This window comes from Tyto alba, unplaced genomic scaffold, assembly GCF_018691265.1.
Source record: "Tyto alba isolate M040663 unplaced genomic scaffold, T.alba_DEE_v4.0 Super-Scaffold_8, whole genome shotgun sequence".
In the NCBI taxonomy this organism is placed as follows: domain Eukaryota; kingdom Metazoa; phylum Chordata; class Aves; order Strigiformes; family Tytonidae; genus Tyto; species Tyto alba.
Genome location: NW_024881329.1, coordinates 9,394,223 through 9,417,121, shown reverse-complemented (window position 1 = coordinate 9,417,121; position 22,899 = coordinate 9,394,223). Strand labels below are relative to the sequence as shown.

Below are 22,899 nucleotides of genomic sequence, written 5' to 3'. Positions count from 1 at the left end.
AATCCATATAAATTTTGCCCCCTCTGCTCTGACTTTGAATCAAACTAATGTGACATTTAAATATTAAAGACATGAACTTCACAAATCACCTTAAATGAATGTTAATTTCAAAGCTCATTTGTGGCCAATATATGCTGACATTGTTAGTGTGGAGCCAAAGAGCCAAACATCTGAGTTGTGTCATTGAAATGTAATTATAGAGGGACAGCTGTGTGATGTTCTGTGTGACCCTCAGGAGTAGTGCAAAATAAAATGCCACAGAATCGGAAGCATCCTGTAACAATTTAATGGAACACAGGCAAACAAAACCTATGTGTTACACATTTTAAATTGCTGCTTCTAATGGAGCATTACAGAACATCAGTTAATGAGCAGTTTAGCTCATTAGCATAACCTAAAATGACTTTCAGGAGTATATTTACTAGGGTCAAATCTCTCTCGTATACTGAATATATGAAATGGGCAGTGAACGATGGAAAGAAATGCAATTTTGTCCATTCCATGCTAGCCATTTCTGCCTCAAAACTGTAGAAAATCTAAAACTCCCACACGTCACTTCACACTGGAGAAAGGAATGGCTTTATTTATGCATGCTCCAAATGAAACATAATAAACACATACTTGTGTACGCAGAGGCTCTGCTGAGGATTGAGATGCAAACACTGTACTGGTATCAGTCCCACGGTATCCCACTATGATCCACAGAGATCCTACTGTTCCAAGGGCATTAAGAAATAGAAACAGGATTGGCATGTTGGAACATACTTTCATCTAGTGAAGGATGCCGCTTCTGGATCCAGAGAATAACACTCCCTGCAATCACTGGAAGCCAATCTGTAAGGTATAAACTGGGAAGTTCAATGTTAAGGATTAGTTTTCCATTGATATCTGCATCTGTATACCTAAATTACGATGTTTTTGCAGACATCTTTTTAGCAGAAGCTTTTTATTCACTAACTTTATTAAAAAAAAAAAAAAAAAAAAAAAAGCAAAGAGACTAAATACAGAAAGGTTAAATATCAAAGGAAAAGAAAAATTTATTGTAGAGTATCAGGGCTACCAAGCACAGGGAAATTGCTTGTAATAGACTCATATTAATACATTCTCTTAGTACCTGAGAATCTTATTCAAGTGCTTCTCTACACTATTAAGTTTCACAAATTCACCCCTAATAAGAAATACACTAGAACCACACAAGTAAAAACTAACTCCACAGATTAACGTTAACATTTTAAGCACTACTTTTTTCCTCCTTAACAAAAATGTAAATCTTAAAGAAATAATTCTTAAAGCTATAAGGTTAAATAAACCTCTTTAAAACTTCACCTAAAAAAAAAAAAACAACCCCAAGCAACAAACAAATAGGTATCAGGTTTATGGAGACAATGCCTTACGATTTAGCTACCACAGATCTAAGCTAAGAGTGACATCCAGTGGAAAGACAGTCTATGTACTCTTCCTTTCTTCATGCTATTGTGGGGACAGCTTTAGCTCAGATAAAACCTAATATATTTATGTTACGAATATTCAGAAAGATACACCTGTCTTTATTATACCTGTAACTGGGAAAGCAGGGGTGTGCAAGACTGACAAATAGCTCTGTATTTCCATGGAGTTGGAAGTTGTGCCACACCCTGATTCATTTGGCCTGAGAGACAAAATTCCTACCCTTTCACTGCAACGAATTATCTGCCTTAGAGTTCACTACTAAACCAGGGAATTACTAAACTAGTAACATGCTTCTGATAACACATTTACACAGGTATTTATTGTTACAGATAACTAGATAACTATAGATGACTTTTTTGTACAAGATGGAAGAGAATCCCTTACATGTGAACAAACTGTTTCTCTAATTCAGCTCTTTGGATATACATTCTTCTTGAACAAACTAAAAAAAAAAACCAAGGAGATACACTCCATAGAATCCCAGATACATTTCTCTGCACTTGTGAGCTGCAGGAGATGCAAATACTTAAACGAAGGAAGATGTGCTCCATGTTACCAGCATCCTGTTCCCTACTTTCTTTACACACAGGAGGGAAGAACAGGCATCCGTGATGTTATTCTCCCCCCTTCCTCTCTGGAGTTCCAAATAGCTCCAACACACTGGTTCTCATTCTACTATTGTCTGGCCAAACTGGAAAGAAAGCTTTTCCGTACTCTGGCTCCATTTTCACTATCTCTGCCTCCTACGTTGCTTGATCTTAGAGTCAACATAGCTTGAGAGAAAGGGTTGGGAGGAAATAGTGCTTTTGCTTTCCACCATACCCCTTCAGCTACTGGCTCTTACCACATCAGGTCTCACCTCTGCAAACTCATATTTAAATGAGTCAAAATGTCCTTGTTAAACAACATCTGCTGCAAAAGTCTGGTAGGCATGGGAGCGTCTCCCTGCCCTTGTCAATAAAGGCACTCAGTTGTTTAACAGGCACTGATTGAAGACAAAGTAGACAGATTAACCACATGGTGATTGTAAGATGCTTCTTGAAAGAAGCTACACAAGAAATACACAAGAAATCAAGTAAAACACAATACTGAAATATCCCCCTGTAACGAACAGAAACATGTAGATCTTTTAATTATTGCATTGGAGAAGATGGAGCCTGTTAAACCAGGAACATGACTGGAGATGTGAAATATCACAAAGATCTTTCTTCAGAGACAGAAATAGTGACTATAATAATTGGGAATGATTGTAAGTCTTATAAGGACATTTTGGATGGGAAACATGGAAGACAACTTAGATAAAAATAGAAAGGCATACCTTGATGCAATGTGTATGCTGTAGTTATGCATGGAATTTTCCTCAGTAGAGAAAAAAGCAGAACAAAACAAAACACAGTTCTTGATTACCAAATCCTTTGAAAGCAAATTGTCACTTTTTCCCCTATCCATTTATACATCAGTCCTGCAGCTGGAGCTGCATGAGGAAACATTTATTCTTTTTTTACTACACCTTTAAGTGGAAGATTTCATTTCAGTGGAAATATATATCAACTTTAATATCTAGCACATTTATGCAACAGCTCAAGAAATATTCTTTCTAAGGATAGAAGCATAAATCTGCTTTTTTGATAGAATTTGTCAAAAGCCTACTGTTGTCTCACTGTAATTAAAAGCAGGCTGGGAAGTGAAAAAATAGTCCTAACTTCTCAAAAACAGAAGTAGTTACAGAAAAGTAAAACAATATTATGAACTTAATACTGAAAACATTGAGCACATGTTAAATTGCAGGTACTACAAACAGCCCATCATTTTTCTGTGGCTACTCAAGTAGCTACAACACAGCAAGTACAGTTTCAGAATCGCAAAAACATATTAAAAACAGAGGATAGTTCTGCCATTGTTTTAAAGCAACATAGTTCCATTTAAATCAAAAAGGCTGTGAATGCTGCATCAGTTGAAATGAGAATTTGACATCTTTAGACAGAAAGGCAGATGATTACAAAACTGCTGTTTACATGTGTTACTTTACCATACTGGGAAAGATTACACAAATAGGGTGCTGATGTCACCTGAGCAGCCAGAGTCACATCAGAATAAACAGGCTTTGAGCTACAAACAACAATCAGTTCTTGAACTCAGCACACTGAATCGACAGCCATTACTATGAAGTCAACATTGTGAATTAAACAGAGGAATGGAACAACAACACATTAGAAATTACTTGCATGGGCAGCATAGAGCAAGAGAATAAAGCCTCCTAAGTAAACTGAATAAGAAAAGATCAGGAAGGCGAAGGGGTAGAAAAGGATGTTTCTGGTCCTCATATCTCTCTTAGCAACAGAATAATAAAAAGGTTTCCTCTGGACAAAATTCTGCAATGAGCAAAGGGAGGAAAGATTGCTGTGTCTGCACCAAAATTCCATCAGCCTGAGCTGAGCTTTTATATAACCAGTAGTTTGTCAGTAAAAGCTGACAAAAAAAGTTGAAAGAATAACTATATGGGACAGAGGGCTGCAAGTTAAAATTAACAAGAGTTGTGTAATCAGATTTAAAGAATTTTATATTAAAAGACAAAGGGAATTTCATTTCAAAGTGCAAAGTACACCACCTAGGGACAAACCGAAAGAAGGAACTATATATTAAATAAGACAACTGTATTGCAAAGTTGGTAAAAAGAACAAATGAGGCTCCCTGAAGACAATTCCATGAAGTTACCAGCTCACACTGACAATATGAGAAGGAAAAATGGGTACAAAGATTCATTGCCCACATAGAAACAGTCACAAAATATGATGCAACACTCAAGACAGGTTTATGTTATTGCAAAAACAAATTCTGGGTATGATCTGTGTATCCTTACTCAAGTTTCTGAAGCTTTGAGGGACAAGCAGCCATTAAGTTCAGAGCTCTAGGTTTTCACAGTACCTCATACAGCATGACACACAATTCTGAACAGAGACTCTATAACTACTTACCACAAAAACTGAAGGAATGAGAACTTTTAAAGTATCCATCCTTTCTCTCGGTTTCTCTGTGCCAGGAATGTGGCCTGAAACACTGTGAATAGCACTGTGCAGAAAGTCATTGTGTTTTACTTGTCAAAACAGCTTCAGAGGGAATACAAATCAGACTTACTCTTTTAGAGCAACAGTTCCACTGGAACTATAATTAAATACAGAAGCAGCAAGATAAATCTGCCACTATTACCAGGAAAAGCTCAAAAACCATCACAAAAATAACATCAAAACATAAGAGAGGGCATGAGCCCTCTAACAACAGGACAGTCTTTAAATGGAGTGAGAAATATGTTCAATTTGCTGTAAATTATAGCCCTGATGGCATACTGCACATTAAGTAACAATGAGTGGCTGCTCTAACAAGCATAAATTCTCCAGAAGTGCCCAGTACTATAGCACTGCCAATCAAAGTGAGCAGCTCCAAAACACTCTGGAAAATACCATTACAGGAATAGTCACTGCAGAGAGCTTGTGCTAAAACAAAATCAAATTCATTCAAATAGCAGTAACAGCCTTGATTGCCTTACAATTAACAGTCCAGGTTAATGCATTCCATGAGGATCATAAGGGCATTGAGAAGTTTTGGTACATTGGGGTGGGGTTTTGGTTTTTTGTTTTTGTCGTTGGTGGTTTTAGTTGGTTGGTTGGTTTTTGCTTTATTTTGTTAGGGGTTTTTTATATATGTATTGCAGCAGCATCTAGAAGCATCGTTAGAACTTATAGCTCCATTAGACTAGCAGAGCAGAAGATCCAAAAAGAAATAGTTCCATGCAGAATTGATTTAAATGGGGGAAAGGGGTGAAGGAGGGAGGTAACTCCTGTGAAAAATACCATAAAAGCAGTTAAAAAAAAAAAAATAGTCACAATTTGTCTTCAAAAAGATTTCAGACCTTCATTTAAGAGTTACAGATTTCATTTTTGGCCTAAACACATGACAGAACAGATGACTTCTGCAAAACATTTTAATTATGCTTAAAACACTTTCTTTTTTCTTTTTTTTTTCTTTTTCTTTTTTAATTTAAAGTTCTATGGTTAATCACTACTCAGAAAATTCATTATCTCATTTAACATAAGATATAATTAGAGAACAGAACAAACAGTAAGGAGGCACACAGAAACTGATAGCATAACTATTGAAAATACAAATTAAGCTGCTCCTTAATCATCTTTTGAGACATCTGTATTTTAATATTTCCTTGCTGCAGCCTAGGTCTCCCTTAAATTGCCAGTTCGCAGTCTCTCAAGGACTGTTTATTTGTTACCTGAAATCCAATTCCTAAATCTTTTACTCAAGCTAACTAATCACACTTACAAATAACTATAGATTTGCACAACAGGATAAAACACGTTAGCAAAGCAGAGGTTGAACATCAGTTCTAGATTCAAAACTTTATTCAGACTTGAAGATTATAGATAAAGTAACTAAAAGTCTAAATGTAATTACTATTTTCTTATAAGCATCTGAGGAACTTATGTGGTAAGGAATTGAAATATTCTGTATTATATTAAAATATTTAAATGAGTGCATAAAATGTTCTAAATTTTTTAAAAGAAGGTCCATGCTGCAATCCAAATTTTTGTGATTCAAAAGATCTGAAAGCAAAAGCTCTGAAGACTAAACAAAATGGCTAATTTTATCCTCCAAGTGTATTAACATAGTGCTCTGCATAACAGAACAAGAACACATAATATTGAAGAATATTGATAGAGACACTAAATTCTTTATATTCAGTCTGTTAACTCAGTCTTTGCCCACCAGAGAGAACATACATTATATTGTATCAGAAAAAGACAGAAGTGTCTTCCATTAATCTGTATGTATGTGGGAATAATTCTCTTATCTTAGAGAGAATTTAAACCCTTTTAACTTACTCCAAATTGTGCCAGAGGCCAGCTGCACAAAAAATTGTATAAAATTGCCAGCTCACCAATGACATCTATTCTCTACAAACCTTCCATCAGGGCCTTGAGTGCACCAACAGCCCTTAAATGCCCTGACCAGACTGACCTGGGACCTGCCTGAGGGCCCAGGGACCTTGCTGTGGGACTGCACTGGGGTTGGCAAGAGCACTGTCCTGCCTGTGCTGTGGTCACCCTCAGCTTCTGGCTCATCCTCCATCGTGGGACAGCCCATACCTCTCTGCTCCTAGACACAGGTTCTCTGAAACATATCATGTCCTTGGGAAGGGTGAAGGCAGGGGGGAAAGTACCGAGATATCAATTAAAAGCTCTTAATGGGATTATCTCTTTCACAACTACAGCAATTCCCTTTCCCTTGAATTAAATATTTAAAAGTCTTCCTTCCCCTTCCAATTAACTTGCCAGCTCCTTGTCTCATTCTCCACTTAAAAATATTAAAAAGACAACAAGTTGGAAAGAAGTGGAATAAATGCAGAAAACACAGTCAGTGACCAAAGCCTGTCAGAGGCAACACTGAGCCAGACACTCAGTTCTCAAAGATGAAGACTGGCCCACCTCTGCCGACTATAGCAATGATGAGGTGTCATCAAGAGGGAGCACTGGCCTTTGCTCACACCTATCATGGCAGTACAATGAAACTAATTAAATAAGAGTAAAATATCTGGGAAAGAACTTGATGCTTCAATGATTTCATGACAAGTGATAAGACTGAAAATTCAAATTACTAGTTAAAATTGGTCCAAGTGTCAGGTAGAATGTCCTTTACCTCACAACAAGGACTTCCAGAAATTTCTTCAGACTGAAACTCTTAGCAATTTTAACTGAATACATTGCTATACTACTCTGTAAACACATCAGTGAAACTATTTTATTTTATAGACTCATTCATACATAACTCTAAAGTACAAAGCAGTAACATTTAGAGAATTTAAGTGTTTTAATAAGCAAAATTTGGAGAAGAATGAGACAAAGATCTCAGTACAGGATTAAAGCCATCCTTGAAAAAAGGAAATTGACAGTAAAGTACTATCGGTATATAACATTGAGAGGAAAGCACTATCGGTGTATAACGGTTTCATTTCTATCTCCTTTCTTACCACACTCAGTACCTAAACCACTTCATAATGTTTGCTTAATAACATCTTATTGTTATTCAAATTACCATCAAATTGTGTTCCTGATTTTAAGTATTGATTTTTTTTTTTTTTTTAATTATCCCCAAGCATGAAAAAGTAACTACTGAAATGTGATATATGGCCTGAGTCTCGAGAGAGCTGAAATGACTGTCCCTCTGGCATTGTATTCTCCCAGCCATTTGATTGCCATGATAATTCTGAAGGTCTATACAATTAAAATATCAATAACACTGTTTCCCTGATAATTATTTCATCAAAAACAGATAATCAAATTGAGGAAATCAGCCATTGTTTGGGATGCTTTTACTGTGCAGACATTGCAGAACACATACTACTCTGCAGGATTGTGATGGTGATAAATAGGGAGTTTAAGACATTATCTTTCACGCTAGCATGGAATGCTAGAATTTGATAATTAAGTGTTTAAATAAGGACTTTATCTTTCAAGGTTTGCTTGGTGGTTTGCTTTGTTTTGTTGTTTTGTTTATTTTGTTTTGGTTTGTTTTTTGGTTTGGTGTTTTTTTTTTTTGTTTTTTTTTTGTTTTTTTTTCCCATTTCATCTCTCAGGAAATAATTTGGTCTTCTGAGATGTAACCACAATGAAAATAGTAAAAGTAACAGAAATACAACTTTGCTGCAGAGCTAAGAGGGAAGGGAAAAGAACAAGCCACCAGAAAGAAAGCCTACTTTTGGAAATTAGTATATGCTTTTCTGGAGGATTCTTTCACCAGACATCAAGTAATTTTATTTATTTTTGTTGCTTGGTCTGAAGGTTTCTTCCACTGCAATTTCCTGTTTCAGATGCATTTTTAAGAAATCCAATATTCAACGGTAAGCAAACTAATTGCTTGATAATGACCTTTTAAATGCACAGATTAGCCTTAATGGCCTTAAATGGAATTTTAATGAGTTATTCTAAGTATAACTACTTATTTGCTATTTATAAAACACAGACATGGACAGAGTATTTTTGATTAAATGAAATTTTATCAGAAGATGTTATTTTAAGATGCATTCTTTGCACAGAGATATATCATAGGAGAGGACTACACATGCACATATTCACATTTACTCATGCTCTGGTGTCCTGGTTCGGGCTGGAATAGAGTTCCTGTTTGTTTTGGTAGCTGGAGGAGTGCTGCAGCACCCTGAGACCCCAGGGGCTCTTCAAGTCCTAGTGCCCTCACCTGTGTGCGGGGGTGGGGGGAGCACAGCTGGAGTGCTGGGCCGGGATTGGCTGATATCCCATGTCATGTGACATTATGCTCACCATATAAAGGCAGGAGAGGGCTGGGAGAGGCTGCCACTTCTGGGAGTGTTGCTGTGGTGGCTTTGTGTTTGGGATTGCTGGCTGGGAGCAGGTGGTTGGCGGGTGGTGAGCAGCTGTATTGTACATTACCTACTGATATTGCTGTCAGTGTATTATTCTGTTACTATTATTAAACTGTTTTAATCTCAACCCGCGAGTCTCCCTTTGCCCCTCTGATTCCCTCCCCATTCCCAAGTGGGGGGAGGGTGGGTGAGCGGCTGTGTGGCATTTAGCTGCTGAGTAGGCTCAAAGCACAACAGTCCTTTTTGGCGCCCAACGTGGGGCACGAAGGATTGAGATACATCTGGCTTGATAAGCCTGCCTAATGTCATGGTTTGAAACAGGGGATCCATATTCAATTCCATGATCTGCCTCTTGCATTACTCCAGGTAATGCAAGATACACTGTTCTGAACCAAGAAGAACAGAGATTTAAATCTAGATCTCCCACATTTCACCCTAGTGCTCTATGCATGATACGCATATTGCTGATAGACATATGCATACTTCCCAAGATCAAAAAGCTGAAATTCTGACTTTGACAACCCAATTTCAGGAAAATGGTCAAAACATTTCATGCTATTCTGCCATGAAAGAGAAAACCAGCTTGAAATATCAAGAGCTCCTGAAAAATAGGTGTACGACATACAGCTTTGCACAAGTGCCTTACTATGAAAAAATCCATTTTATCTTCTTGAGGAAAGTGGTAAGCAAGCCACACTTGTCAAAGTCCTAGTTTACTTAGCCTCTCAGTCAAATGACAAAGAAGACATGGCAGTTTTGCTTGGATTTTGGTATGGTTTTGCTTTTTGTAAAGGGGGTAGTCAAGCAACGCTGCTTTTACAACTCTTAATTCCAATTCCTGCAACTTCTAGAGTATAAAGACTGAGGCAAGAGAATACTACTAATAAATTTTACAAATGATAGAGAGGAGAAAGAAAAGAGACAGTATTAAAAGTTGTCTCACAAGCCTGAGAAAGAGCTGAAGAATAGTGGATGTTTTGAAAAACTGGCTTCCTTCACAGGTCCATAAAACCAACCCTGATATGTGCTATAGCATAGCATAAACTTGCACAGAAGTACTAGCACACTTGAGTTTGAGCTTGAACATCTATATATCTTCCAAACTGAACTGTCAAATGAACTTCATCTCCATTGCAGCTACTCTAAAACTACATGTCAAAATGTTTTAAATAAGGTTGCACAAAACTGCCTTTAACTGAAGGGATGTCACCTAGCTATCACAGAACTTCAGGATATAATACCAAAAAAACCTACAGATAATCATTGAGTTCTAGTCTCTTGGTCTTAATTAGGATTAATTCACTCACTTTTATTGTGCTTTTCTCATTAAAAAAAAAAAAAGTATGGTAACTCAGGTTGTACAAACATCTGAGATGTACACATACAGACACTAAAATATTCAAGATCTATTCAAAATATCTATGATAAAGCGACTTTTCCCCCATTTGTTTCCTACACGATAAATAAAGGTTCTTACACACCAAAACAGACCAAAAGAAGTTTTTAAGCCACATTCAGGAACATTAATAAATAGTTAAGTTACTTCTTTATCAGGAAGATAGATTTGACAAACTAAAAAATGTTATCTTACAGGCTTTCAGAAAATTGATAACAAAATTGGGAATCTAGGGCTAAACACCATGCTTTCTGGCAAAACAGACGGTTGTTTCAATCAAAAAAACATTCTGCTGCTTCTTTGTGGCAGATGTCACCCTCCTTGTATTTTCTAACAGCAAAGAAACAAAAAATGGCAGTCAGTCATGGTCATTCATACACTTACCTTCAAAGGTCTTCAAAGACCTTTGTTGAGATTATTTACAAAAATACTGGGGGGGATATGTAACTGCATTTTATATAATAAGTAAGATATTTTGAGTCAGATATACGACCATGATGTCTAACAGGTATGTCACACTGCTAAAATCACTGGCCAAGTTCCCTAATCAGTCAGATGATAGCTTTTATGGGCTAGTCTATTCTTCATGGTAAAGCCTCTTGCCACAACGGAAGAATATAATAAAAAGAAAAGAAAATCAAGCCCTCTAGAGAGTGGGAAAATGAGAACACCAAAATACAGTTTTCTTGCATTAGTACACTGATACAGCAAAATTCAAATATTGTAAATAATGCTAAAAGTAAGATACCACCCCCCAGACACTATTAGATTCCTTTTTTCTTGGTTAATGTATCAAAACTTAGTTCTGCATGGAAGCTTTTCAAATAGAATTCAGAGTTCAATTCAATGGAAATTAAAGACCTGCTCATCCCAAAAACAGTTAAATCAAAAATCTTCAGAAGAAAATTGTTATTAAAATCTAAAACTTTAGTTTCCTAAACTGAAAAGTTCCATTTTGGTTGCTAAAGTGGCCAAAGACATTTCAACTATTTCAATGTTAGTACAAACTTTACCTCATTGCTGCACTATTCTAAACCCTTTGTTAAAATTCTTTTCACTTTTTCTGATTTATTTTTTTCAATATTCATATAAACAGTTTCAAAATCCTATGAATAGTTTCACTTTTTATCGTTAGAAAATATTCTGATGGAAATCTTACTTTTCTGTATGCTACATAATAGTTTTTGGATACAAAGACAAATGGTTTGTCCATGTGACTAGCAATCTTCATTCCTTTGTCTTTTCATATTTATAAAATATGCTCCTGGGTACACTAACTTTTTTAATTTCCCACTGAAACATATGCAAATCTCAAACATAAAGCTCTGGTTTAGTAGTTCTATTAAAATTCATGCACTGACTGAACAAAAGAACAAGACAAATTTTTGAAAGCTTTGTAAATCTGGTTCATACATTTCTCTAGAAGAAGGAGGTTGAAAATATAAACTTCTCAGACCTTTAGGTAGCTAACAAAAAAGCAAAGCAAGTTTAAGAATAAACTTAAATGTGTCCTTTATAATAAATGTCAGCAGAATTCCTCCAAGTAGCAGTACTTGCTACTACATCACTCTGTCACACTTCTCAGACTTCAAAGACAACTTCACCCTTAGAAGTTCACTGGACAAATGTCTGTACAGAAATTTTTTCTTCTTTTCAAATAATTAAAAGGTTGTAAAACATTATTGCCTTTGTCTGACAAGTTCATGATCTCCATCTCTCATACAGCAGACAGGCAAAAGAGAACTGATGCTAACAGAAGACTTGAAATATAAATCACCATCATTAAGGGGTTTTGCCAAATGAATATAGAAATTCAAGTATTGAGGAGTTTGAGAGAGTTATGCATTTGTCATTTAAGCACATCATAACCCTTTTGTGGGTGACGTTGTGTGACACAACAATATGGCATGCCTAAATGATAAAATATCAGCTCTTCACTGAAGAAGTACACACTTACTGTCACCTTGGTAAGTTGCAATCACTTTGTATTTCTATCATAAAAGAAAGCAGAAAATTGGTGTGGCATAAATAAGGGAAAGTTAGCTGACCCTTGGGAGTAGAACCAAACTACTTTACTTCACCCTACCTCCTTTCATCATCTCATTTTACCCCCATATTTGGATTTCTCAGTATTATACATTTATTTTCTTTCCTCAAAAGGAGGATCAGGGGTAACAGTGGTCCATTACTTGATGAGGTTCGTCACCTGACAAATAGGGATGTAGACAGAGCAGATATGTTTAATGCCTTTTTCACCTCTATCTTTAACATGGATGATGCTTCTTGGGACACCCAGAGCCTTGATTTGGAATACCATGACTGGGGGGATGATAAACTCTCAGCTGATTCTGAACTCGTTCAAGACTTAGTCCTCCAGCTGGATGCACATAAGTCTATGGGGCCCAATGGGATTCATCCCAGGGTAAAGAAAGAGCTGGCTGATGTTATTGCAGGGCATCTCTCCATTATTTTTCAACCTTCTTGGGACTTGGGAGAGTTCCCAGACAACAGGAAGCTGGCAGATGTTGTCCCAATTTTCAAGAAGGTTAAGAAGGAAGACCCTGGTAATTACAGGCCTGTCAGTCTCACTTCAGTGCCTGGTAAAATTATGGAGATTACTCTGGGAGTTAGTGAAAAACACTTGAGAGACAGTGCAGTCACTGGTCATAGCCAGCATAGGTTCACAAGGGGAAAGTCCTGCTTAACCAACTTAATTTTGTTTTATGACAAGGTCACTCATCTAGTTGACCAAGGGAAGCCAGCATATTTTGGGTTTTGTGGATTTTGGCAAAGCTTTTGATTCTGCCTCTCAGAGTATCCTTCTGGACAAAATGTCCAGCACACAGCTAGACAAGCCCATAATACCTTGGGTGAGCAACTGGCTGAAAGGTCAGGCTCAAAGTGTTACAGTAAATGTGGTTACACCAGGCTGGCAGCCAGTCACCAGTGTGGTTGCCCAAGGCTCAGTTTTAGGGCCACTGCTCTTTGATGCTTTTATAAATTATCTGGATGCATTAATTGATTGCACATTAAGTTTGCTGATGATATTAAACTAGTAAGCACTGTGGATTCCCTCGAGGGTAAAGAGGCCTTACCGAGAGATCTGGATAAACTAGAAAGCTGAGCAATCGCCAACCGCATGAAATTTAACAAGAGCAAGTGCATGATTCTGCACCTGGGATGGGGTAATCCTGGTTACAGGTACCAACTGGCAGATGAGAGGCTGCAGAGCAGCCCCACAGAAAGAGACCTGGGGGTTTGGGCTAATGGCAAGTTGAATGTGAGTAACCACTGTGCTCTGGCAGCCAAAAGGGCCAACAACGTCCTGGGGGGCATCAAGCACAGCCTGGCAAGGAGGGTGATAGTCCCACTGTACACCGCACTGGTGCATCTCCACCCCGAGCACCGTGTGCAGTTTGGGGCACCTCCACAGAAGGACACCCAACCGTCAGAGGGGGACCAAGATGGTGAGAGGCCTCAAGGGCAAGACTTACAAGGAACAGCCGAGGTCACTTGGTTTGTTCAGCTTGGAGAAGAGAAGGCTGAGGGGCAAGTGCACCACAGTCTACAACTTCCTCACGGGGGAGCTGCAGAGGGGGGAGGCGCTGATCTCTCTGGTGAGAAGCGATAGCACACGAGGAAACGGAATGAAGGGAACCTTCAGACTGGACATTAGGAAAAGGCTCTTCACTGAGAGGGTGGTCGGTCACTGGAACGGGCTCCCCAGGGAAGTGATCACAGCACCAAGCCTGTCAGAGTTCAGGGAGCACCTGGACTGCACTCTTAGTCATGTGATTCAGTTTTAGGTAGTCCTGCGAGAAGCAGGGGGTTACACTCTATGATCCTTATGGGTCCCTTCCAACACAAGATATTCTATGATTCCTCCGCAAATTCTTTCATTCTTCCTATGTCTATTTTTCTGGAAGAAGCACACCTAACTAGTTTAGAATATGGAAAGTCCCATTCCCCCCCTAAAGTTCCTCCTGAAAGATGCTCACAGAAATTGCAAGCTATAGAAAGAAGGTAGAAATACAGCAAATGTCTCAGAACAGCAAACAACAAAACAGATGCTTTAGGATCTTACCAGTAAACTGATTTTATGTATTACTGGTCTGAATAATTATATACATGCACCAAATGATCAGCTAAATAGTATGGTATAGTATTGTGTCTCAAAAAAACAGTGATAAAGTAGAAAGCCACAGGTACTTCCATAGAAATTCCTTAATCTTAAAGCATGAGCCAATAAAAATGTGACACACCCAGATTCACGAGTTAGAAAAACAAATGCAGCATGATTGTTATGCTTACAAAACACCATTCACCTATGTCATACAGTAAACTCCTACTAAGCATTTGATAACACAATGCCAAAACGGGATTTTCACAGAATATTCACTGTCCTGGATGAAAGTGGGATAAATGTCAATTTTTTTGAAGTAAAACAAGACTATGACATCTGCAGTCTAAATAGAGCTAGGCTTCTTTCACTACATATCAGTAATACTGTATTTAAATTGCTCAATTAATAGAAAGTCAAATATCGCAAACTAACTGAATAGGACAAACAAAATTATGGAGTCAAAACACAAAAAAAAGTTACATTATTGGCCATGCTTGGGATCTTGCTAGTCAGATTCCAGTATCTCACAGTTGGAATGTATCCCATGTTTAATAAACAAGCTTTGAGAACATGCCAAATAAAAAGATATGAAATAACCTGCTCCTGATTCAAGGTTTATTCCTAATTGTCAAAGTTCACAGCTGTTCATAGTCACTCAGATATTATCATATTCTAATACTGTCAACCTCAAATACAATTTACCTACTGTAGACAATTTTGGTTTTATAAAATATAATCATTTGAATAGATTTGTCACCCATTACATTAAAAGAAAAAAGCTTTCTAGAATCCTAATAGAAGGGAAGCATATTTTAAAATAAACTTCATGTGGAGTGCGACTGGTGAGCCTACAGCTGGCCTAAATCCTATGAGAACCTAGGTTCTCACTTACATAGAACCTGCATTTTCATTATAACTGGTGTATCCTGATATCACTGATCTTCAGCAGGGCTGATTATGAGGCTGCAACACTCAGAATACAGTTTTTTATTTGGAAGTAGAGCTGTTCTCTAGACAAACATGTATTTGCCATCATCCCAGAGAGTACAGGCATGTGTGTCCTTATACAAATAGCTGACTGGGTCTTCTAGTTTCCTTTTCAGTAATGGGACAAAAAAACCATAAGGCTTCTTTCATTTGCAATTCTTCCAAACAGAGGATATAGTATAACCTGACATAAAAAAGCTGGATACTTCATACACTCAGAAAAAGTTGTTACTCTTCTGTAACAACATTTGAAGAGCTGTAACACTGCTACTTACCACAAAATTCCCATACAACAAATATCAATACAGGGTGCTATCAATATCACTTCTAATTTCATGCTTAATTTATGAAATCATCATTTAAATCTCCTTGTCATCACAGGATAGGAAATCCAAGATTAATTGGGCGGGGGGGTGGGTGTTAAATTTAAATTAAGCATATCTTTGGTAAGAGGATCAGAGTACTCTATGGGGTTTCAGAAGGTTTTTGATTCGTTTTGGTTTTTTGGTTTTTTTTTTTTGTTTGTTTGTTTGTTTGTTTTTGGTTTTTTTTGGTTGGTTGGTTGGTTTTTTTGGTTATTTTTTTTTTTAAAAACACTCATTACTATCTTCTCACAATCTTGCTATGAGGAAGGGCATCTGAAAATCATGACACATCAAAGACAAAAGCAATTGAGCAGTAGCTGCAGAAGATTCCTCACTGAGCAAGAATACTGAAAGCATAAGTAGAATAAAGTGATAAATACAACAAAATGTTTACATACAGATGCTGTGATAGGTATATTTTGATGCTTGGTCTCTAATCAGAGTCCATGACCTTAAGAGAAGTTGCCACATACCCTACACAGGACTCAGGAAAGGATAGACTTAAGTCAGCAGGAAAAGAGTAGCATTGCCAAAAGCTAGTATATACAAAACTTTTTTTTATACACAACAGTATATCTTTAAGTATCTTTTTCAGGCTTGACTAAAAGTATTTTCTTTCACTAGAGATCCATAGCCTAGATCTCCCTCCACTAGGAAAGGTACAGATTCCTTAAAGAGATGACTGGCACCTGTTCTACTCTTGGAAAACATGACTTGAGGAAAAGAAGTTTCTATTGTTCACAGAAGAGCCTAGCAGTCACCTACAAAATAAAAAGACCAGCTTTGATTTTCTCCTCAGAATGACGGAGCTCAAATTCATGTCTTCCATTTTCCCAGAGAACATATTAACAAGCAAGCAAAAACTGTTCTACAACATCCAGTTGAAGCAGCACTACTGTAAGGAAAATAATTCAAGACTTCTTGGGCCAGGTAGAAGGATCGCATGAGAAAGTGCAACTCAGCATCTCATTAATGATTCCTACATTTTTTATTAGTGATAGAAACTTTACTGGAAGCCAGGACAAAAACTCAAAATATTCCTTTTCTCAGACAGATGCTCTGTCGAGAGGAATACAAAAATATCACACATTTTCTTGATGGCATAATATAATTACATATGCCTTAAAGTCTGCTCACCACATAGTTACACAAAAGAGTAGCAGTTACATCAGTTCCTAATGCTTAGCTGGTCAAAACTGAGAAAGTTTTATTGAAACTAAGGAACTTTCAATTACAAAAGCAAAACAAAAAACAGACTCCACATGCCACCAGAAACCATGTGCAAGCATTTTCAGAACTGCAATTTAAACACACTATTTGACAAAAATTATGTCTTTAAATGCCTGATCTTTTGGGAGCAGAAATAAGATTTAGGGTTTTACTCTAAAACACTGAACATGTATAAACAGAAGACAGCCATTCAAAGACAAAGAGAGCGCAAAACCCAAAATGTTTCAATATGTTACATTCTTCCACTGTTAATCTTCTGACAGGGGTTTGGTGTTTTAAGGGATTAAAGGTCAAGTAAATCCTATAATGTTTATCAGAAGCAGACAGATCAGTCAGGAAACATGTAAATTACACTTCAGCCTTCAGCAGTCTCATTTTCCACATGCAATGCTACAAGAAAACAGACATGGCATTTTTCCACATGTCTACCCATTAAACACAATCCTCCTCCAATGTATACTTACTAGGGAGAAAGGTGGCACCCAACTGACCTCTTCAAGTGCTAAAACATCCTATTTCTGCTTCCACATTATAGCTCCAGGCTTGAACTCATTCTACAACACTTGTTATCATCTGCTGGATAATGTACTGGATTCTGTGTCATAACAATTAAAAGTATTTTGATGATAACTTTTTGGAACATACAAATTAACTCCACATCTGACAGTGGTAGCAATAGCTTTACATAGAGACTGAGCTATTCTCTCCACCCCTCACAGCCAGCAGCTCCAACACATTACAACCTCACCTGTGGAATACCTATCTGATTGCTGTAAAACAGCATTGTAACAACATTGTTTGACATTAGACCAGACACAAACCTCCTAGAGAAACAATGTGACAGGAAGTTCATTTAAAAATCTTCCCCAATTAAGTGTTCTTACCTCAGGTGATTAGGTAAATGCCTGAGTAGTAAAGATATCCAAGAGAGTAATCAAACAATCGGACTAACAAGGAGAAAAAATACTATCATTGCTTCATGGAAAGTTAATTTAAAACTAGCTGTTATTTCAGCAAAAACTGTAAAAAAAATTATGTGTTGATACTCTTAAAGGAAAATATTTGGCATTAAATATACTCAAACTGTTCACGTTGCTTGTCACAATAAAATTCTTGATAAATAACTAAATAGATCTGAGTCAAGCTCAGTCTACTGCCTCTGAGGAACTAGAGGCTCATTAACAATATAATTATCTAAAACTAATTAGTAGTTGGTGATTGTAGCCTGCTGGCACTAGGAAGCTGATTAACATTCCTCAGAAACAAACAGGGCTGGGTTGGAGGAGAAGAGAGATATTTCCCTTTTGCATCAGCCTCAAATAGCAGAAAGGGAATCAAATAATTAACTATTTATACCTGTGCACATTGCAGCTCACTTTCTTTTATTACTCTATAAACCTCACTAATACTGGATGTGCTTGAGACATTTTCATTGCTTGACATATACTGAGTTCTGAATATTTTGCCTGGTTGGATGACAGAAATAGAAATCTTAAAGTGCAATTAAATATTTTATTACCATTGTTTAATTAAATAAATACTGGATTAACTTGTCAAAGCAGATTTCACTGACATGCTAGAAAAGCATTTTAATTTTTCTTTATGAATATAATCTGTGCCTAAATAATGTGGTGATTAGTATAATTACTTTAAATAGTACTGGGTGCATTTAGGGGAGGGGGATGGACCAATTACCAAGTATTCCATGGAAACCAGTTCCTTTAATTTCCCTAATAATATTCTTTGTAACCATTTTCCTCCTTTTTTAAATGAATAACGGATTAATTTAAAAATCCTAAACTGCGGTTTAGGTTAAACTTAAGTTCCATATCAGAAGAAAGCCCTGCAGTGTGACCTAAGTCTCAGTGTTTTATTTAGTGGACACATTAAGAGTCAGATTTGCAAGTAAACTTTCAAAACTGTAGATGTCTGTATTAAAAATTTTCCTTTTGCTACTACCCAGCCATCTTGTAAAACATGCATTATTATAAGTAGTTTATGCCCAACGTCAATCCCTGCCACAGTAAAAGATCAGATGAAAAGGAAGACATCAAGTTTTAGTTCTATCTCTGATGGCTTCTGTATGGTGAGAAATACATATCTATGCACACATATTAATATACACAGACACACATTGATAAAGTATAGAAAGAAAACAGATCTGTTGACTCTGCTGCAAAGCAGGTGGGGGGTTTAAAATCCTTTTCTTAGTTAATATTCTGAACCACTAGATTTAATCCCTGTGACACAGCTGGGAGAAGTCAATGCTCAGGAGCACAGAGCATCTGGAGCACTACTGGCCTCCAGAGGATAAAGGTGTTCAGCTTTATCACCAAAAATCTTGGGTCTGCTGAGATTCTTCTTTAGTTTAAATATTTTCCTTTATTTGGAACAACAGGATATGAGATTATCCCTCTGCTTTTATGAACCGTCAGAAAACTAGCATTCATGAAGTCCTGAGTACACAAAAACATGCTACATTAGCATTATAAAGTATACCTGGTTTTGACAAAAAAATACTTAAAGCAAGAAATAACATGGCACAAGTTAAAAGACAAGTAGTATGTTGTACCTAAATGTAAAGTCTGTATTTGTGCCATACCTCAAATACAAGTACTAGAAATGTTGTTCAAAGTAATTTATTAATAACAAGATTAATTCCAACTCTCGCATGTGTGCAACATTCAAATTGTGCCTTGGTGCAAAAAATACACAACTAGCACAAAATATTTGTACCAAGTAGTGAGCAGTACCAGTAACACTAAATTGGACTATGTTTTTTACAGGAGAACAAAATGAAAATGCCTAAGTTTCTTAAGCTCTGGATTTTAACACAGGTATTTATAAGGCTCTATTTATAATATTCAGACTCAGAAGAAATGCTCACAATTCATATATATCAACTGAAAAAAATTATATCAATACTTTTGATTAGAGTAATAGTCTGTAACAAGATTGATACCTTTTCTATAAATACATATCTGAATGTTACAGAATTTTACATTTACAGAAATTGGAAAGTATGCACTCGATGATTCTAACCTAGGTTAGGAGGACACCATGTGGCAGAATAACATATGAACAGACCCTGTAACTCCCACGCTAAAAAAGCCCTCCACCTACAGTTGCTACCCCTTGCAGCCAAAGATATTAAATACTGCTGACAGACTGTGTGAATGTAGAGCAATGTCTCAATGTCTAATATTTTATATTAGGATAAAATAGAGGATTATTAAGATGATCTGCAATTCTGTTGAAAAGGTGTGGGTGAACAACTGGACTCAGAGGAGGTTTCCTCAGATACTAACCCCTAAGCAGCCATTTTAAAATTTTAGAAGTACACAGTCTGATTTTCAGAATTAAATTTCACCCTTTCACACACCTAGATCTTTGCCAGAGCCCTACCAAAATCAGTGATTTGTGCATCTGTGACCTGAAAGCATCAATAAGCAACTCCAAGGAATATATGAAAGAGCCCCATCCTACCTCATCAGTAAAATTTCCCCTGAACAACTCCATGCTTACTAGCACACAAATCCAAAAAATATAGTGCTAGACAGGTATTTTTGGAACTATGTGGTTTATGTTGCATTTCTCTAAAAAAATCCATATTATTTCCCTTGTTAGAGGCCAATAATAAATCCTTAGAATATCAGATGAAGATGGAATCTACTTAAACCTTAAAAAAAAAAAAAAAAAAAAAAAAAAAAAGCAGCAATCCAGTTTATTTATAATAGTAGTCATAAATTATGGAAGCAATTCAGATTGTTACAGTATCAGTCCAGGAAATCCAATAGAACTGGAAGAACAGAGAACAATTTAATAGTTTGGCTAAGGATGGACAAACCTCTACATGTTTAGAATTTAATTTCAGATAATCACTGATGACAATGGAAGTTCTGAATCAGAAAGAAAGCTGGAAAAAATAAATTCTAAGGAATTTTGTCTTTCCTGTTTCTGGCCAGAAGGCATAGTCTTGGGTCATCCTATTTCCTTTCACAAAATCACGGAATCATTCTTGAAGTGGTTTTTTTTTCCCCAAATTAGAGAAGCTGTCATAGAGACATTAACACTATTTTTCAGTGCATTCTATAATTAAATCCTCCCTATGGATGAGAAGAATTCTGTAATGCTGACTTTAAGCACACAATTGAGATGTACTAAAATATTTCTATTTACAAGGCTTTCATAATCAGTCTCAGCCTGTACTACTCCAAAAAGGCAAGCATTTCTTCCCCTACTGTAGTATCATTTAGCAACCCTGGATCTTCTACCCTATTCCTACATTCTTTATGGAATACATATTGAAAAAATAATAGTTTGTGCATTCCTATCACTCACCTCAGTGAGCAATCTTAGACATATCTTAAACAAAGCTTTAAATAAACCTTCCCAGAAAGAGTTTTGATAACCCAAGAAACTGTACATTAAATTCTGCAAGCCGCAACCTTTCAAGCACAAGCAGACTAGCCATGGAGGCTGGACAAAGAACTTGGGTTTCTAATCAGTGGAGTCCCAGAAGAGCATTCTGGCAGGAGTAACTGGAAAGAAACAAACACTTACATACCATATTTTCATGCATATATCCTGCATTTTACCAGTTGAAAAAAATCTTACTTAGCAGTAGTGCTGTTAGAGGAGGGGAAGTTTGTTATGAAGAGAGGCCTTCTCTGCTAGCAGTGAGCAGGGCTGAGGCCTTTGAAGTTCATGAACAGCATTTTTAAAACAATGTAGGATATCTCAGTACAGGTGAGGTGAGTGAAGATGTAGTTTCAGGACTAAGCTTGGTTGGTTTTACCAGGATTTATGAGATGTGATGGCTGCTGCAGCATAGAGGTGAATTCTATGATCCAAAGAGCCACTTCCAGTCTCACATTACTATTCTGCAGGCAGAGACTGGGAAAGCAGTGGGAAAGAAACAGCAGCAACTTACACCAAGACCATACTTGTTCACTGGTCAGAATTAAACTTAAATACAAAAGAAAAGAACCCTGCTTTTCAGGTTACCCTGACAGAGAAAAAAGGAAAACTGCATGGCTAAAATCACACTATATAAAAAGGGTCACAGGGTCAACAAGTCTCTTAGTGGCTACAATAAGTAAAACTCATAACTGACTCAAAAAAAAAAAAAATGCCCTTACCTGCTCTCATCAAACCTGCTGTTGAGTAGTCAACAGTATGGAGTTGTTCTTCTGTCATACTCAATCTCTTCTACTTTATCTGCTTTTGCTTTTTCCTAGGAAAATACATCAATAGACACAATATAAAGAAAAGGAAAAAATCTCTATTCATGAAAGCACATTGGTGTTGCAGAGGAGGCTTCTATTTGAGCAACAGTTCCCTTCAGATCTATTCAAGTGAAGCCACCAAAGGATTACAGAGAACGTACCACCAGAGCGTTATTTTATCTCAGTGAACGGGGGGAAGGGAAAAAGAGGTGTATTTACAAATAAGCACACTGATTTTAGAACCCTGAAGGAACACTTCCCAAGGTCTATCTACCAAATACTCTCTGTGAGGGACAGAGAAATTTCTGCATGCCAGCAAGGGAATTTACACAATGGGACTTCAGTCTCACCTGCTCTCATCAATCCTGTCTAGAAAAGCCAGTAGGATAAAATGCAAAAAATAGGAATGAAATTTTCTTCAGCCACAGTGTTCAGACAACAAGGAAAAGGCTTCTATCAGCCAGCATCCAAAATAACCCAAGGTCAGATTTCCTGGAATTCAGCTGCAGAGGGCATGCACTTGAGCGTACAACCCTCTGCCATTCTCATATCTCCTAATTCTCTCCAGGCTACTGATTTACATCTCCCACCTGCTGGGTAATCATACACTATCCATCAGTAAGATTTGTTCGCACTGTCACACAGATTGCTGGTTTTAATCTCTGGATTGTTGAAGTCCAAAATCTCAGGTGACTACCCTCTGATACAGTTCCAGA

At 37.0% G+C, this 22,899-nt stretch overlaps 1 long non-coding RNA gene across 1 annotated transcript in view; it reads right to left on the bottom strand.

The window, feature by feature from the left end:
• LOC116965099 overlaps nt 1–22,187 on the bottom strand; it is a 55,930-nt gene extending 33,743 nt beyond the window's left edge. The window contains exon 1 of the long non-coding RNA XR_004409147.1: nt 22,097–22,187. This is a non-coding gene — a long non-coding RNA (uncharacterized LOC116965099). The remainder of the gene's footprint in view (nt 1–22,096) is intronic.
• Between the last annotated feature and the right edge of the window lie 712 nt (nt 22,188–22,899).